The sequence below is a fragment of the Corvus brachyrhynchos genome, unplaced genomic scaffold (genome assembly GCF_000691975.1).
Source record: "Corvus brachyrhynchos isolate BGI_N302 unplaced genomic scaffold, ASM69197v1 scaffold245, whole genome shotgun sequence".
NCBI lineage: Eukaryota > Metazoa > Chordata > Aves > Passeriformes > Corvidae > Corvus > Corvus brachyrhynchos.
In genome coordinates this window covers 1,193,235-1,212,379 of record NW_008238988.1, presented here as the reverse complement: position 1 = coordinate 1,212,379, position 19,145 = coordinate 1,193,235, and the positions used below count along the sequence as shown (strand labels likewise).

At 45.5% G+C, this 19,145-nt stretch overlaps 1 long non-coding RNA gene across 1 annotated transcript; it reads right to left on the bottom strand.

Moving 5' to 3' along the window:
• Positions 1-5,340: 5,340 nt before the first annotated feature.
• On the bottom strand, positions 5,341-16,815 carry LOC108447783. Its single transcript, XR_001863469.1, has 3 exons — positions 14,619-16,815; positions 12,250-14,577; positions 5,341-5,956 (listed from the first exon to the last, which is right to left on the bottom strand). It is a non-coding gene; the product is annotated as an uncharacterized LOC108447783 (long non-coding RNA).
• Between the last annotated feature and the right edge of the window lie 2,330 nt (positions 16,816-19,145).

Sequence of the window (19,145 nt, the reverse complement as noted above, 5' to 3'; positions counted from 1 at the left end):
TGTGCCAGGCCAAAGCAAAAGTACAGATGATGATGCATCTGTCTGAGCATGAAAAGTCAAAACTTAATTTTGATTAGGATAATTGCAACCTAAAGATCAGCCTGGACATGCACCTACACTGAGATACCACAGTCGGCTCTTGCCCGTGCTCTGTGCCCACCAAAAGCTGTGTGCCTGCATCCACGTGGTGCCAAGCTCCAGCAGAAAAGCCCCTGGGAGCAGAGTATGTTGACTTTGAACCAGCACCAGGCTACTGTGATAACACAGCTTTTAGTTGGATTATACCATGGACACTTATGCTGTATAAAGGTGGTTTGAAAGGTGTTTGTATAATGAAAAAAAGCATCATGTATTCCTAATTGCTTTGTTTATTCAGTTATGTTACTGCAGAATCACAGATTCAATTAGGGTGTAAAAGACCTCCAAGATCATCGAGTCCAACCTTTGGCCAAACCCCACCTTGTCAACTAAACCATGGCTCCAAGTGCCACATCCAGTTGTTTCTTGAGCACCTCCAGGGATGGTAACTCCACCATTTCTTTGGGCAACCCATTCCAATGCCTAACAACCCTTTCTGTGAAGAAATTCCTCCTGATGTCCAACTTGAACCTCCCCTGGCGCAGCTTTTACTGAGCATCAGTTTGCTCCAATAAATTTAACTACGATCTTCCTTTTCCCTCAGAAATCCAGGGCTTCTGGGAAAGCTGTGTATTGAAAACCTGCTGGTGTAAAAAGCTGGCTGCTACAATCAGTGCAGAGACTTGGATCCATACACAAACCAGGACATGGCAACCAAAGAGCAAGCAGTGCTGCACCAATGCAGAGCAGCTCTGGATGTGTTTTTCTTAACCTCTTGTCAAACTGTGTCCATCTTTGCTGAACATCTGGGGATAGAAAACAGCTTTTACACAGGTATTTCAAATGATATTCTGCTGTTTTCTAAAGCAGGAGCTTTCTCCAGTCTTTTCATCAATACTTGGTTTTCCTCTTTGAAATCTGACCTCCTGTGTGTTAAATTAGTTGCAGGATTAGCCCCCTCCTAAAATTTACATGTTAATTCCATGTGTTCTACCTGAAAGAGCTGTTGATGCAACTTTTCATGCCACTGAAGGTCACTTGTCAGGAGACAGCTCCATGGTTTCTCTCCAGTGAATATATGACTATTTTTGTAATAGAAAACAAGAGTTATACATGTGAAACAAAAAGAAGTCTGAAATGAATGAAAAATGCAAATCTTGGGTTCATCTGCCAAATTTCTAACATCTCTTAGGTCTATCTCTGCCCAACTCAGCTCCTTTGTGCTTCAATAAAATACATTCTATTCAACATGGCCAAACTTAAACAAAAACTCTGAGGGGAGGGATGTGTATTTATTTTTTTAAACACATCTGTGGATTTGCGACCCTCATTCTTCCCCCCCTCTCCCCCCCCATCCCACTATTCAGTGTTCCCAGCAATGAGCCCCTCAGGGCTTTTCTTTTTGGAGAAAACTTCAGACACTGAGAGCTACTTCAAAAAGATACTATCCATAGCCAAATATTTGCAGTGTTTAGGTGTGAGCAAAGATCTGTAATTAAAATGGTTAAGTTAAAAAAAGGAGTAAAATGTCTGAGAAGAAAAAGCTGGATTTACTCTTGCCGAGAACATGGTGAGGCAACAAGTTACATTAACAAATACACATCCTGATTCTCTGTTACTACTTGGTTTATGCTAATGAATTACAAAAATTACTCTTATAAAATTCAACACATGCACAATTTTGCTAAGTTCCATAGCTGTACAGAAATGTATCTGAGCAGATACCTTACGATACCTGAAATCTGGGAATAAGCCAGCTGTAACTAACTCAAAACAAAGCACTAGAAGGACTGATAAGGGATTGGTAAAGATTTCACTGTGAAACTATTGGAATTTAAGAGTTCATCTGCTGAAGGATGCCTTAGCTTTGCTCTCTTTTTTCCACCGGTTTGATGGTTGCACTTGGCAGAAGACTCCCCGTACTTGGAGTGACTTTGCAGTAAGAGGTAGAAACTACGAAGTGGAAAAGCCACCTAGTGGTACAGGGACATGGTACCAGGCAGGGGCAGGTACCTCTGAATTCCAAGGAAAGGTTTGTTCTCATGCTGGGACACCATGCCCTGGCATGTTATAAAGGGTATTTATTATTATTCATGGGAGTCTGGAATGTGTATTGTGGATGCATGAAACCTACATGCAAATTAAATATATTTTCCAAAGGACAGCACCATGAAACTTCATGTTGGATTACTGCCTGTTTTATATATGCTGTGTAGACTATAACATCTCATTAAGAGCTATTTCAGAGAATTAAAAGAGGATGAATGAGTTTGCCCCATTTTTCTTTCCACCTGTCCAAATAAATGTAGGAGTTGCTATAAGCCCAGCTGCCCAGAGCCCAGAAAGAGAAGAAAGACTATAAAGAAAACACCCATCTGTACTATTTATTTTAATTTTCATTGTGTCATAGCTTTGGGGCACAACAAGTCAATGCATTTGCAGAGCTAAGGACTGGTTATCCACACCTCTGCTCTGGATCCCACTGGTGATTTTTCTGAGAATAATTTCTACATGTGCTGGAAAGAGTTGGGAAAGCCATCCAATCTGGGTAAAACAAAAATTCACCCTCCAGCAAAAGGCTGCTGGGTAGGGCTGATCAGGGCACTGCATGATCAACATGTGAAAGTCTGTCTCTTCAGAAAGGCTGAGAGTGCTGGGGGATTATTACAACAGCTCCATTCCTTCAGGACCCTTCAGCTCAGTGCAAGCAGCACAGAGTTGTTGCAAGAATGAAGGCATATCTCCCTTTGGCATGCAGTGATTAAACCTGAGCCTGTGTAAAGAGTAATAGAACAGGCAGCACGCTCTTATCGAAATAGTCAAAATGCGAAGTCACAGCCCATATGCTGAGGTTTGGGTTTTATAATGCCAAGGTCTTTACAGCTTTGTGCTCAAAGCAGAGTGTTCACTCATTTGCAGATTCATCTGTGAGCACACGGACCAGGGAGTTCTACAGACATGAGGGATTAGCTCCTACACGGATGCAAATACCCACATTGCACAGCCAGGCCTCACAGGGCTCTTCAGCCTGTGCTGGTTGTTGAGCAGAGGGAGAGAGAGGGGGATGACCATGCCAGGCTAGAGCTGGGTTAGATAGCTACTGGAAATTGTGGGACTGTGTGAGCAAACACACCAGAACAGTCCTGACTGCAGCCCCCTGTAACACATGCATCCCAGCTCTGAGGATCAAGCACCCCTTAGCCACTGCCCACCTCTAATGGAAGGGAAAGGGGACATGGCAAAGCCCTCAGCTGTATAAGGGACAGATATGAATGAAGGGAACTGTGAAAATGAAGCCTCTTTAGGTAAATGAATCTCATCCTCAGAATGGGAGGCTTAACAAGTCAAGCTAGGCAATTAGAGTAATTACCCCTAAATGTTTAATTACATAAATGCATCTGCAAAAACATGCCAGGCCTGAGGTTTACTGCCTGTAGTAAATGCATGAATGTGCCGAACTGTGCATCAAATAAATCATGGCATTTATGAATGTGAACTGACAGAACTGCATCTGCTGAGCTAGAAGAGGAGTAAAGACACATAGGAAAATATCTGCAAGCACCAGTATTGCCCCAGTGGGCATGGAGCTTGGTAGCCAGGGCAGTCAGGATGTGGGAATAGGGAGCAAGGACAACAAACTCAACAACTGCCATGTGAGATCTGCTCCAAGCCATGGGGTGTTGGTCGGAAGACACCAATTTCTTCTTTTTGCACCACTTGACCACAATAAGCCTTTTAGGCACCCTTGAGGCAGGTGCAGTGTGGGCAAAGAGAAACCTAAACCAGGGGGATAGAAATCTGTGGCAAAAAGTAAAAGGGATCTGGGAAGGAAATTTTGGAAATGTGCCCCCTGCGTAGGGTTGTGAGGAGCAGCATTCCCAGACTATGTGCACAAACATTACACATAGCTTGGAGTTAATCAGTCAGCTTTCCAGATGAAGGTAAAGAGAAACCTGTGTGTGAGAAGGCACACATAGTCCTCCCAGGACTCTCATATTGGCCTCTCCATGCTCATTGAAGCTAACAGGAGGCTAATTTGGGTGATTGAGTGTGGGGGTTGTGCCAGAATGCCTGACAGCGCTGGAATTTATAGGTGGACTCGAGGCTGCCACGTATGCACTGCTTTTCTCTGGTTAAGTCCTTTCTATTTGGTAAAGATTTCCAGAGGTGCAGCAGATGAAATCTCAATGGACTGTCTCCATGAGCACTTCCCACAGGTCAGGACATCCTGCTCAGCTGTAGAACCTGCACGCTGTGTTGCACACAGGTGCAGCAGGTCCTCTGCTCCCCAGAAAGCCTCAGCCACTGGGGGCATGTTCAGTCCAGCTGCTGGATGCCCTTCCCCATACTGTGGGATTCACAAGTAAGTCTCGTCCACATGGGCACCACAGTCACGCAGGACATCTCACCCAATGCTGATAGCCTTAAGTAGGACTGTTTCCAGGTGGAGCAGACTCACCTGTCCCCGATTTCCAAGGTTTAATAAAGACTTTTGAAAGACTTTGGGAAGTCTCTGTGGTTTGTACTTCATTCACTTTGGTGCTGGTAAAGAGAAACATGGAAATCTCACAAGCAATGCTCTCTGATGAAATTTCTGCAGTAACTTTTCCTGGCATGCCCAGATTCCTGAATCTCCCCTAGTGCAGATCCTTTGTTTAAATGCATTTTCTGCCTCTATCACCAAAAAATGCAATCAGTAAAAATCTAACAGCCTACATTACACAATTCAAGGAGCAGGAGAAATGACCCCAAACTTCTTATACCAAACTGTTACAATCCCACTGTCTGGTGTTCCAGGGAAGTTTCTTTACTGCTCTTCCACAGTCCAAGTGTTCTGCCTTTATTTAATGAATCAGTTAGTTTCAATTTTGAAGTGTAAGTTCTGCATATCTTCAAATTTCACTTTTGCATTGATGCCTTAGATCTTGACCTTTGTGTTTTTTAACTGCTTAGAGTGTGACTCTGAAGTTTCTTGTAGCCTGTTAATTTCTGCTCTCTCATGCTGGGCAGACATAACAAAGCCTCTCTGGCCCTGCTTTCCAAGGACACCCAGACTGTCCTAGGCCAAAAGTATAAACCAAAGAGCTGCTAAGGGGGGGGGCAGGCTGAGGGGAAACTGAAGCTTTAATTGGAGAATTGGAGAACCCTGATATGCAAATGAACCAAACCTATAAAAGAGTGAAGAACTCGTGACCTGGGGTCCATCTTGGGGTCCCTTTTGGCAATAGCCTGTGGCTCCCAGGGTGTACCTTTGAAGGCCTTTCAAATAAATACCTATTTTATTCTTTTACTCCTGTCCAGCCTCCGTGTCTAGGAGGCCTCTTAAGGCATCAGCATCACATCCCTCATGTTTTGTGGGGAGTTTTACAAGGTCACACACGAGCCTGTTCAAATCAATTGTATCACCAGTGGCAGAGTGGTGAGATGTGACATGAGCTGGCACACATAAGGTGATAGCAGCTTTGTTAGCTCCGTACTCACATCAGCCAGAGCACAGTGTTGCTGTCCACAAGCCCTCAGGTTGGTGCTGGTGTGTCTTGTCTGGGTGTTTCAAAAGACAAGGTAAATACATAAGCTGTATGGTGGGACTGTAATACTGGTACTGTTTGGCCAAAGAGGCACTACTGGGAATTGGTTTTCAGTCTCCAGATCTGGCACTGGAGACTGGAAGAGAATCCTCCCAGGCAGCCAAATGCAGACGTGATTGCCTGTTCAACACACATCACTGTTTCCATGTAGTCCACTTTACTGAGCAAACACAGCTCGGTGCTGGCAGCGATTACTGTTTGTTCTCTACAGCTGCAGCTTTGCTTTGTCTGTGAGTAGCTTTGCCGAGTTTCAATTTAGGGTCCCAATAAAGCTTTAACAAAGCTCCAAACTGCAAAGACAAACAAAAGAGAGGAAAAAAAAGTAATTAAATGTAATGAGTAAAATACTGTTGTATGACCACGATAACTTGGGATACTGGGAACTGCTCGAGAACACACTTTGCTTTAACAGAAGCTACCACAATAGAAATCTCTTCAGAAAAGCACTCCTGCTTTCCAGTGTTTCCACAGGCATCTGTGGTGTGTGGATGAGGGATTCAGCATTCCTCTGCATCCAAGTCCTGCAATTCTGGCCAAGTCAGGCAGGAAACCTTGAAGGGTCTCTGCAAGCTTTCTTCAACAGCCGAAAGGGATACTGTGTGACACAAGACCCTGTATTTGGGGAGCAGCTCTATTGCCTATTTAATACACTCCCAAAGCAGAAAACATGAGTCACCTGTTTACCTTGAGATTTAGGCTGGGCACTACAACAATCCTGAACAATAGAGAATTCTCTATTAGTGTTAGGTTTTAATGAACAAGCCTAAACTGAGGAATGCTTTAGCTCTCTGTGTAACCAACTGCATTGTTTAAGGTCCTGCTAACATTTTTCTTTTACCAAGAACAGGTCATGTTTTGTAAATTTTCTTTGCAGCCATAAGAATCCCTTCTTTTTAAGGAATTTCTTCAAGTCAATGAAAATTAGACATTCTTTTCTACATATTGCCTGAGAATATGCCCTGTTTGATTACAGGTCTCATAATTCAAAACTGGAAAAGCAATGTTTTCACATGTTTCTCGTTCATGCTCAAAACTGAGGTTTGTGGGCCTGTGCAACCCTGCCAATATAGCCTTGCTGCCCCTCTCCTGGGGAAGGCCCTGGAAACTGCTTCTGTCTCCATGTTTCCTGTAGGAAAGTTAGCTCTTGGAGGAATTTAGGCTTTACAAAGTCTAAAGGCTTTGTCCTGACATGCAATAGCATTTTCCAAACAGAATACATATGGGTAGACCTCATCCACTTTGAGTTTAAAAAGAAAAATAAACCTTAAAAGCACAGTTCCCCTGGCTTTTCAGCCTCTGCTTGCTGGCTCTTGTGGTAGCAGGTTTTTCTGGTAGCCCATCATGGTCTCTCCCACCTTAATCTCACAGCTGTTTCTAAGCCGTTGGAGGCTTATCATTCCCTTTGATATCTTTGTTCTTATCAATCAGGGCTATGAAACTGGCTATCGCCTTTTCAGGTTTCTAGGGAAACATCTCCTCCTTTAACATCTAATCCAACTGGTTGGCAAATTGTCCTTTAGAAGCAGAGGGAGAGGCACGGACTACAGATATAAAAACTCTGATTTCTCTTGTTTTCACAGTTATGGTCAGATATGATTGTAGAGCAGCAACGTCCAGCACATGCCCCTGCTCAGCGTTTACGTAAGCAAGCAGCATTAAATCTCTGTACTACAAAATAGGTTGTAGTACAAAGCAGAGTTAAGATCGACAGCAAGATCCCTTCCTTCTGCTGCTTTAACCCTTCAGTTTTAAGGCTGGAATGAGAAGGTTTGACGCCGTGATGCTTAAAACAGAGTGAAAAACAACGGGGCTGGTCTCAGTGCCGGGTATCAGCTCTGCCCCAGAAACTCGGGGCCACACAAGTCATTGGTATTGACTGTTCATTACGGGTGCCTTTCCAACCGTGGAGGTGATTGCAAAAAACCCTCCCAAAACCTCTTTGCCGGCTCCCGAGTACCGCGGACTCCCCGCTAGATGTCAGCGTCCCTCCTGCAAATCACCGGGGGGTGATTAAAAGCCTCTAATGAGGCTCCCTCATGCAGCCAGGCTGCTGGAGACCTCCCTGCCAGCCGGCACCTGGACCACACGCTTTCTGGGGGAAGATTTGCACCGAAACGCTTTTGGCTTCCTTAGAAGGATCTGTCGCGCCGATGGGAGCCCAGCCCAGCGCCTGGCACTGCCCTCCGAACAGCCGCTATGGTCACTGGAGTTAATTGTATTTATTCTGCCGGAAATGGGGCTATTTATAATTAAATATGACCCGCAGGTGCTCTGCCAGGTCGGAGGGTCCAGCAGCCAGCGCTGGCTCCAGGCAGAGTTCTGGATCCCACAAGAGCCTGGTCTGCTGGGGCAGAAAGAGTATTTGTTATTTCCACTTTATTCGGTTACCTGGCTAGGGACAGCTCAAGAAACTCACCAACTACTGAAAAAAGCAGAAAAGCTTGTTTTCTTCCTCTTGCCTGAGAAAGGAAGATGGCTGAGGATGAGAGTTAGCACTTCTTGAAATCCAGAAAAAAAATTCCAAATCAAATTACAGGAAAAGCTCCTTTATTTAATGAATCAGTTAGCTTTATTTTTTTAAAAAAGTGTAAGTTATGTGTCATTTCCTGTATGTATTCAGGACAGTTACTTTGTAGAGTAAAACCAAATTTTAAAGCACTTGTATACTCATTTTGAATTGCAACCCAACCCGACCTAAGAGAAAAATAATCACATTAAAAGGGAATTATTCACCATTTCTAATAGTTTTATTAAAATATAATTAGGAATCTGAATAAATGCATGTAAGATACAGAATCACTTGAATAAGTAAAAGCCACAGGTGCCCTCCTGGTTAGTTAAATCTAATTAATTCCAACAGTCTCTAAACTTACTCTTTTAAAAATTGAAGTGACTGTGGAGAACGATTGCAAAAAGAAATTTAAAGTAGCAGATTTTTTAAATTAAGATTTCCTGATTGTTGAACTTTGTCATTGTTAAAATTCATCACTTCAATCCCTCCCTGAAATGTACAGTTAATCACTTCCTCTAAATACAAAGCACAGGAGCTGATTACCCTTCAGCAGCTACATCTCTGGATTCAGCTTTTTCATTACATTGTAATTACAATGGATCTTTCAAGTTGCGATGAAAATAAAGGCTTAGTGGAAGCGAAAATGAAAGTTTAATGGCACAAACTAAACATCAGCTATGAGCAACTTCAGCTCTGGCCTCTTACCCCAATCCCATTTCATTTTTGGACTTGTCTGAAGTGAATAAAGAGCACGGAGCCAAATTACGCAGTGAACTTTGTTATTGAAACAGCATGGTGTAATACTTTGAACTTGAGAGAGATTTACATTTTGGTTTAGTCCATGGTGGTAGGAGAATAACAGCATTTTTGTGTCACACAGGGCTTTCTTGGGGGCCCATCAGGCACTTGGAGAAGAGTTGTTGCATTGCTCCAGCAAGCACACGCTCTCCCGCACCCAGCTTACCTTCCCCTGCACTGGAAAGAGCTGAGTTTTGTCCTAAACTTTGCGTTCTTTTATAGAAATGCTGTCTGCTTGTGCACATCTGCCTGCAGCTTGGTTTATATCGCCTGGAGAGACCTTGACCTGGCTTTTTGTTGCGGGTTGGTGAAACATCTGGAGCCCTGTGCTGCATCTTGCTGCATAAGGCTGTACTGGGACAGTTCACTGCACACCTGCTTGGGAGCAGCAGTTCCTGCCTCCCGCTGGCCCCGCAGCTCCTGCTGCAAGGTCACACTGGAGGGGTGGCTTTGGGGCACAGCTCTGTGCATCAAACACCAGCACATCCAGTTCCCCCGATCCCTCGCTTCGGTGCTCCCGGCACGGTGTGCCAGGGCACTCAACCAGCCCAGCTTGAAGCTCTTTTTACTTCTTGCAATGAGCTGGTGGTTGGTTCAGGTCCCTGAAGGACAATGTGGCTGCATGGTCAGTGGGTGCCAGTGCCAGCAGGGCAGTCCTGCCCAGCCACAGTGTGATGGGGAGGGGACCAGGGACAGAGCACATGCCTCAGGGGCTGGGGCAGCTGAATGGGCTCAGCCACGTCACAAAATCACACGCTTAAGATCACTGCCTTTGCATTGTATCTCGTGGTGACAATTCCATGGGATTCATTTGTTCAGTAAGCTGATCCGATTGATCAGAAGCATCCCAGAAAGCGCCTCCATGGAGGAGTAGAATGGAATAGAATCCCTCATTTGGGAGGGACCTACACTGAACATCTCATCCAACTGGCCAACCAAAAGTTACAGCATGTTATTAAGGGCATTGTCTGAAGGCCTCTTAGACATTGACAGGCTGGGGGCATCAACAGCCCCTCTAGGAAGCCTGTTCCAGTGTTTGACCACACTCACTGTAAAGAAAGGCTTCCTAGCAGCTTTCTGTTGGATCTGCTGGATGAGCTGACTCACTCTGGTGACCTCTCATCACTAAACCCAGGGCAGGATGGAAGGAGAGGGCACAGCTGAGGCAGCTCAGGATGGGATCACCCTACTGTGATTGCCCCACTTAGATCAGTTCAAACAAAATGCTGGCTCATGCTCACCCACCTGGGCAGAGCTGCCAGAAGCTGCAGCCTGTGCCCTGCCTGCTCTCCCGGATCCATCAGCTGTGGCTGCCCATGCTGGCTCCAGACAGCCCACTGATAACCAATGACACACCTTTTTCCAGACTGCTCTGCTCAGCTCATTTAAGATGGGATTTGTGATTCCCACAGGTGACAGTCTGATGCAGAGGAGATGTGAAGGACACCTGGTTAAAGTTGGTGGGGAAAAGACAGAAATGCCTTTTGCAGAAGCAGCCTGGTCCTGCATCAGCCACCCTCCACCTAAGCATTGGCCCTGCCAGGACTTCATTGCTCTTCACACCCACATTCCTCCCCTCTTCACCTTTGTCCTCATCTGCATGAGCATCAGCTCTGCCAGGGACTCCTCAGCTCCAGTCTCCTTCCAGATGCTCACCCAGACCATTTCATTCCTTGCCCACCAAACCCTGAGGAGGCTCAAGCATCAGTTTGACCAACTTAGGCTTGAACAGGTCCAACCTCTGCCTGCCTCCACCAGGAATGAGGTCCTGCACAATGACTCCATTACCTCTGACACCTCCAGGGCCATGCAAAGACTCTTCTTACCCTTTTTCTCCCTTAGCCACAGCAGAGTCCTGGATTTTAGGCAGTGCAAACCCCGAAAACAACAACTCCTGGAAGAACTGCCATCATCACAAAACTTCTGCTATACCTTGGTGTTCTTCTTTGACCTTGCTTTTTCCAATGCAAGCAGTACATGATACGTGGTACTGTATTACACTAGCCTATGTATCAGTCCATATTCTCTAGAAATTAAATTTTGGAAAGAGCTTTTAGTTTATTTCTGCAGAATAAAGGCCAGAGATTCACTATATGGCAGCGGGGAAATGTCCAGCAGCTTCCTCTGGTGCTCAAAGCTGGAAGGGGCAGCTCAGCTCCCTGCTGCACTCACAGACCCTGTCTCTAGTGTGTATCTCAGCGAGATCTGGGACTTGCATAGAACAAACCCGTATCAGGAGCAATTTACAAGTGATAATGAAAGGAGAAGCCCTGATTGGCAGAGGGAACAAGGGGCTATTTCTGCCCTCTGAGGCTGAGGAAGCCCAAATCCAGCTGTAGAAGGTGTGACCAGATGTCTCTAAACTGGGCTTGTCTCCAGCCCTAGTGGTGGATGAGCTCACCCTGACATGGGATGCAACATCCCCAGGATGGGGATGAAGAGTTGCAAGGCTGTGGAGAGGTGTGGGGAGAACAGGGGGTCATGGGGTCCCACCTGTAGGGCCCTGCAGAGTCTGAAATGACAGCAATGCTGCACCAATCCTGGTGATTTAGCCCCAGCTTTGTGCTGGTATGGGCTCTTCCTGCTGTCATTTCCTTCCCTTTCTTTGAGATGGGAGGGTGACTGCTGATATTTGGGCTACACACAAAATAACACGAGGGTTTTTTTCCCCTGCAAATTGCAAGCAAGGTGTTGCTCTGTGGTCAGAGGATGAACAAGCAAAGCTGTGACTGGGACCAACACTTGGCTGGTGGCTGCCTGCACGGAATGGGATTGTTGGAACACGTGCTCCTGTGGAGCAGAAGGTCCCCCAGCGCCTGACACCGGGGCCTTGGTGGCCAAAAATAGCTGGGCCTGTCACAGGGAGGACGATACCCCTGGGAGGCTGAGGCCACAATTCAAGGGACAGTGTGTCACACAGTCAGAAACTCAAGTGTCTCATTTAGCATGCATTTCCCTTGGTTTCAGGAAAGCCGTCTGTAAATAAATATCCAGTAGTTTGCTTAGGAGAAGATGAGTTGGCTAAAAACCTGCCGTGTTGCTGCATGAGCATTTGGGAGCTCAGGGTCCTCACAGTGGAATAAGGGAGAGGATGTGTCCACTAACACTGCTTTTAAAATAGACCAGTGTGTAAATGACAGAGCAATTTACGGACTCCAGGCAATGCAGGACAGCGAACGTCTCTCAAAATACAGGATCTGTCCCCACACGAATTATAACAGATGACAGTTCACTAAATATATCTGCAATGCCAAAACAAACAGCACTACATACCAAAGCAAGAGGTCACTGCAGTCTGTCTTCACACGTCACTTTTCTTGCTGATCTGCAGGAGACTTTGACCAGGAGGACTGAAAGATGAAGCAGAGAGGCTGAGTGTGTGTATGTGAGGGTCTGCCAGGGAGATGGATTCTCATTTTGGCAAATGCTATCAGCTGTGCCTTCAAGGGCCGATGTAGTATCTCATTGTATTCCCTACCTGATACCTAATTGTGACCAAAATAGTCACAATCACCCACAAAATCTTACACAACAGCAACTTGACACAGATAAGGACCAAATGAATGAGAGTTTCCAGCTAGAGATAAATTGGATAAATGTTGAAAATAATGAAAAATTAATTGTTTCTCCTGCCCCGAAGTACATTTTGAATATCGTCTGCTCTTCAGGCTTGTGCATAAATACGCATAATTCTGCATCTTTAATTGAAATATGTATGCAGCTCGGCTGTTTTTCTGCTGACAGCTCAATGGAGTTACTCTGTTAGTGATCATTACAATTATTTAGTGATACTGAGATCTTGCTAAGAGGTCTGAGCCATCCTCTGAGACTGTAGAAACCTGGAACCAAAATATGTGCCCAGCCCAAGAGCTGAAATTCAGTAACAAATTTTATAGTAAAAAAACCCTTTTGTATGAAAGTATCAGCCTAAGGGAGTGAGGAACCCACATCAAACTGAATTTTTTTAGAAGCCATAAAAGTTCTAATAGTTCCCGCAGTCCTCCTTGTAATTCTCAGCCAACTGAGTCATCAGTGAAGAAATAATTGTTTTAGTGGGATTCCTACATAGCCCCCTACACAGGTCTCCTCCCAAGTGGGAGCAGTACATGGAGCAGGGCAGTGTTCAGGCACTCTCACATTTGCCTGAGCTTTAATCCCCTTGCAGACAAAATCCTGAACTTAAATGCATGGAAAATTGCTGTTGATAATCTTATTTCGAGAAAAAAATTATGTACTTCAACCAGTATCTGGCAAGGTACAGGCTTTTAGCTTCTGACTTAGAAAAACCCTTGTCTGCATATGCACTTCACTGGCTGGTAAAGTTTCTGGAATTACATTTTTTCCTTTAAAATTCTGAAGACACAATAGCAGCCTGAATTCCCTTTTCTGCGTTATGTATCAGTGCACAGTGGCAGCAGGGCAGGAGACATTTCATAGGCCATAAAACCAGAATGGGCTTAATCCTCTTCTCACAGTAGATTTACATTTGTGTGACTGTTAGTAAAGTTGGCAGTAAAGATGTTGACAGAGCTGAGGGCTGGCTGGGGCCCAAGGGCACTGATTTTTAAAGGTGGCAACTGGGATTACTAAACCCTACTTCCAAAGAAGCCTTAGCCCCACTTCCTACCCTTGAGAGCTTTTTTGTTCTCCACTGAATCATGGCTGAAAATGGGCTGTAGCCACCCAAGACATGTCAGTGTTGCAGGGGCAGCAGAGGCAAAGCAAACTGCTGCTGCCTGAGAGCTGCCCAAGGGAGCTTTGCCCTGACCATGGAGGGGTGAGAAGGGTGCCTGGCCCAGCATTTCCATGTTCTGATGTGCTTTGTGCAGTCCTCAGCCCAGATGTCTCCTAGAACTATCAATACCTGCAACTATAGAGCAAGTTTTTTTTCTCTTTGTTTCCTTTCCATTCTTGGAGATGGCAAGGAAAGGAAAGGCTGTCAAGGGATTAAAACACTGCTCGAAGTGAAACTACTGCAAGTCTTGTCTGAGCCTCAGTGAAAGTGCTTCAGGGGTGAGAGGAGGCCAGGAAGAGGAAAATGCCTAAGCCCTTGGTTGCCTTCTGCTGCTCAGTTTTGTTTTATAAGCACCTGAGCTTGCAGCTGCCATTGGAGCTATTTTACAAAGAAGCTGCTTGTCCAGCTGCTGTTATTTCCTCATCCATCCTGCGGGTTTCCGAATCCAGACCTGGCATTTCACCACTACACTGTGTTTCTCAAGCTTCTGCTGTGGCCAGCTGAGTAGTGTTTCTTGGCAGGTTTCTCTCACACAACTTCTGAGAAATAGAGCCAAAACTGAGATGCCAAACTGCTGGTGAGATACAGAGTGCGTGGGAGGCAGCAGCCAGCCTTGGAGCATGAGGGCAAAGCTGACAAGACTGGTGTGGTCTTGATTGCAGGCTCGTTACAGTGCTCTTACAAACACAAGGGCTGCAGCTGTGACAATCCAAGGATAGAAGAGGTATTATTTTTTGTTAGACTGATTAATGTAAGTGAAAAAAGTGCATAAATGTTTGGGTTTAAGATTAAGGGGATTCTGAATCCAAAACCTTGCCTGAATTTACTGATAAGGTCGGGTCAAGGTCTTATGGGCTCCTAAAGGTCTGTAAAACCTTGACTCGATCTTATCAGATGTCCAATAGACCCCTAAAACACAGTCTGCTAAGCCCACTAAGCCAATCAGGAATGCAAGGTTTCAGCAAAGGTTTCACAAAGGCCCTTCAGTACCTGAAGCAGGACTTGGGTCAGAGGTAAATACCTCAGTAAATACCTGTGATCCAAAAGAACGGTGGAATTGAGAGTTGGGAAGGATCACCTTTGAATTTCAATTTTTCAGGGTGAAACCTTAAGTCACATCTCTGTATAACAAACCCTCCTCACTTGTAACTGAGAAGCTGGTGCACTTTGGGAGGTGGGAAAACAGAGTGGCAATCTTTATTCATGCACAATGCTTGCGTTACAAATGGAGCACAATGAGCCCTGCTCAGTTCAGATGCCAGGTGCTTGTCCTCAGGAAACTAGCCTGGGATGTGCCTCTCTATGAGCAGAATCCAGTGCCTTGGCTCTGAAAAATTTGGGAGTTCACACCAGCACTGTTTACTTTAAGACAGTAAACACCTCCATAATGCAATCCCGTATCGAAAGATGAAAGTGCATGGTTCTGGCTCCTGGATGCTGGTGTAAGTTTCAGGTACTAATATCTAAGTGTAGAAGTCTTCAGTTTACCCTGTTTTTAGCCACAGGGACCACAATCCACAGGCAAAATCAAAGGAAAAAGGAAACTGAAGAAAAGGTGAGGATATCTGCTTTGAGAACTGTAGATTTGCTAATTATGGACCTATTCCAGGAGATTTCCTACAGATTTACTGCAACTTCAGTGTTATTAACCTATTTATCTCTTTTGGAACTGTGCTTCTCCATCCTAAAATTAGCTTGTGACCTAACAGAGCATTTAGGCATGGGCACCTTTAACCATCAAAGTGTTTCCACTGACTTCAGCAGAAACAGCTGGGTGTTGGAGGCAGCGTCGGCGCCCCGGCGATCTGCTGGAGCCGTCTTACATGCCAGGGACAGTGTCATACACAGAGCTGAGATTAAATGGGAGGGGAACAGGGAGCATTTCTAACATGATTACTGTCAGATTTCCTTTTATGTTTTCCGGAGGAAAATAGTATGCAAATGCTGCACGTGTCTGCATGGATTCAACCTTCCTTTCCTCTTTTTTGATCTTTCTAATTCTGACAAACAAGCTGCCCATGATTGCTGAAGGGAAACTCTCCCCAAGGTGTCGGGCCACGGGCATTTTTGAGGGGCACAGTGGAACCCCTGTTCCCCTGCTTGTGGCTACACTTTCCCACTCCAGCACTCTTCCTCCAGTTGCACCTCAGTGGAGACAAGGTGAATTGTGTCTGGGAACTGAGCCAGAGTAAAAATAACTGAGGAGGGGAGGGTGCTGCTTTTTTAAAGCAGTTTCCTGGTCTGTTTGACAACAAACAGCACAAAGAGCTGCACCAGCACAACAGAGGGAGTATAACCTGACTGGTTCATCAAAGTGCTGCCACCAAAAATGATGTCTGCAAAACTGCATCAGTATTTCCTTGGTGTTGCTACACCAGCAGGGTGGAAAGTCCTTGGAAAAGTCCAACAGTGAGTTTCTACTCTCATCCCTTCTTCCCCTTTCCCAATTCTTCTCTCTCCTGCAAGGGATGAGGTCAGTAGAGAGCAGCTGGGCAAGAGGCTGATGTTTCTGGCACAGTGCGGATCCCTTATTTTCTTGCTTAGCATCCTGTTCCCAACTCCAGTTTCTGCTGTGCATTCCTGTCCCTGTGCTGGATCCTGCTGCCCCCTCTGTCGTGCTGACATACCTCTTCGTGTGTCCACACCACAATCAAATCCTGGGAGCAATCCAGATCAAAACAAAGTATTCTTCTTCAGAGCTAACTTTCATCCGGTTCCCCGCTCCAGCACACACACCATGCCAGCACGGCACAGGGGGTTGCACACAGGGCAGAGGAGGGTCACCAAGCCAAAGGTTTGTCCTGGCAGACTGCAGAGCAAATATAACCTAGAGTATCCAAACAAAATTAGTTTACACAGCCGTCTCAATCATTCAGAGTTAACACTTTATCCAGATTGGGGCTGGGACTTGGGGACATTTGATCTCCCTCCAATGCTGGAATCTAGACACCCAAATTCTGCATTATAGAAGGAATGTCCCACCATGAAGCTCATGCTGTTCATCCCTGTGGGACCTATGGACCAATCTTCCAATTAAGATTGGAAAAGACTGCTGTGATCATTGAGTCCAACTGTTAACACAGCACCACAACATTCACCACTAAACCATGTCCCCAAGTGCCACATCCACACACCTTTTGAACACTTGCAGGGATGGAGATTTTACCACTTCCCTGGGCATCCTGTTCCAATGCCTCACAACCCTTTCAGTGAAGAAATTTTTCCTAATATCCAATGTAAACTTCCCCTGGTACAACTCAAGGCTGTTTCCTCTCATCCTGTCGCTTGTTACCTGGGAGCAGAGCCCAACTCCCACCTGGCTACATCCTCCTTTCATGTGGATGTAAAGAGTGAGAAGGTCTTCCCTAAACCTCCTTTTCTCCAGGCTAAACAGCCCCAGCTCCCTCAGCTGCTCCTCATCAGACCTGTGCTCCAGACCCTTCCCCAGCTCCCTTCCCTTCTCTGGACACGCTCCAGCCCCTCAATGCCTTTCTTGTCATGAGAGGCCCAAAACTGAACCCAGGATCTGAGGTGTGGCCTCACCAGTGCCCAGTACAGGGGGACGATCACTACCTGGATGCCTTGTACAAGAAACATTCAGCTCTGTGACTTTGCTGTTCTGGGTGGTGTGGGAAGCTGGTGAGGCAAGAATCACTGCTGAAACTGATCAGACCCTCTTTCAGGAGAGAATTTCATGGGAATTGTGAGGGCTTCTCACCCCCACTGCAGTTATCTTCATCGCTGCCTGATAGTGCTGCTCTGTAGGGCTTTTCCCCAGTGCTCTGTGCATCTATCCAGGCAGCTCATTTTGAACACCCATAGACAGCAGGCAAGAGCTCAGCTCACACAGCTTCCAGATCTTCACCTTCCACAAAAGCTGATCCATGTCACCCACTTGCTATCCTTGCTGGCAGCACCCATATACCTGTCAAAGCAGGTACAGCGTGAGCACAGGGCCTTGGCAGTTCTTAGATGGAAGGCTGTGTGGTAAGAGATGAAAGCTTATTTTCAGAGTCTCAGTCTAAGTAATCAACAGCCTGAAGATCTGGATACAAAGTAGGCATATATGACTTAATTCTACCTTTGTGTCTCGCACCTTTTTTAATGGAATTACTACTTAATTGCTTATATTAAGCCTGTCCAACAACATCACTTAGTGTTAGTAACACTTAGTGTCATATCTTCAAGTGCTTTACAAGCAAGTTATGAAATACGTAATTTAAGTGAAAACAAGCACCTTGGGCTGGGACCTGTGCTGTGTTTGACACAGCCTGGCATGCCTGCAGTGCTGTGTATGCTGGGATGAGGAGCCCTGTGATTCATGTAAAGTCAGTGAGAAGAACATGGAGATATAAAGTGGGATGTGTTCTCCGAGGTATAAAAGATCAAGGCTCCATGAGACTTCATCTGGTGATTTCATAGCCTGTGCAAGAGCCTCAAGTGATCCACAGGGGACCTGAAATAACTCTTCAAGTAGCAGAGCTTGGTTTCGATATTGCATCTTCTTCTCTCCTTCCTCTAGCACAAAACTGAAAACTGGCAGTCAAAAGTCATAAATCAGTCAGAAATGTTTGTTTCACTTTGAGGATATGCATTACAGTAGCCATAACACAGGAATTAGGAAACCACAGCATAGCCCAAAGGCCTTTGCCTTCACCTGTGTCCATGAAGCACAAGACAGCTGTGTCACTATACAAACACTAATTAATCCTCAATAAAACAAATTTTAAAAGTACACAAAGAGCCATCACGGGTTGGTTTGTTGCCAAGATGGCAACAAAACATGAATTGGACCAGGTGTTTGCCAAGGCAGGGCAGTCAAGTCATAGCCAGCTTTGATTGTTGCTTCTGCAAGTCACTGAGTTCTCAGGCTCCAGCTGAAATGACACTGAAAAAGGTGCAGGAGCCACTTTTGCCTGGAAAAGAAAAATTTCCTTCCAGAAAATCAGGGCTCCAAATTTTGCAGGGTTTCTTTAGGCAGATCTGTGGGTGTAAAGAGAAGCTTGAGTAAGTTGGTACATTTGGCTTTGTAGCCTTCAAATACAGGACCTCACTGGCTTCTCTCTTTTAAGTTGGTTGATGTTTTACCAGCACAGACTGAGGAGAAGCCCAATGTATCCACACTGGCAGGAGGTGGCTTTTGGAAAGTTACATTTCCTTTGGATAGCTGGCTGACCCCTGGGTGTGTAAAGCAAAGCTCTATCCCTAGTTGTATCTTCTCACTTTGTGAAGTCTACAGTCAAAAGCTATGCAATTTCAAATAGGACAAATCTAAGGAATTCTTTCCTTTTCCTCCTCCAAAAATCCCCCTGAGTTATAAAAACCCCCAACTTATGTTCACATAACTGACCCGCATCTGCCTTCCAGAGTTCTGGCTGGGCATGGCCAGATGATGCTGTCCCTAAACTTGAGGAAAGTCTGAATCTGGAAGAGA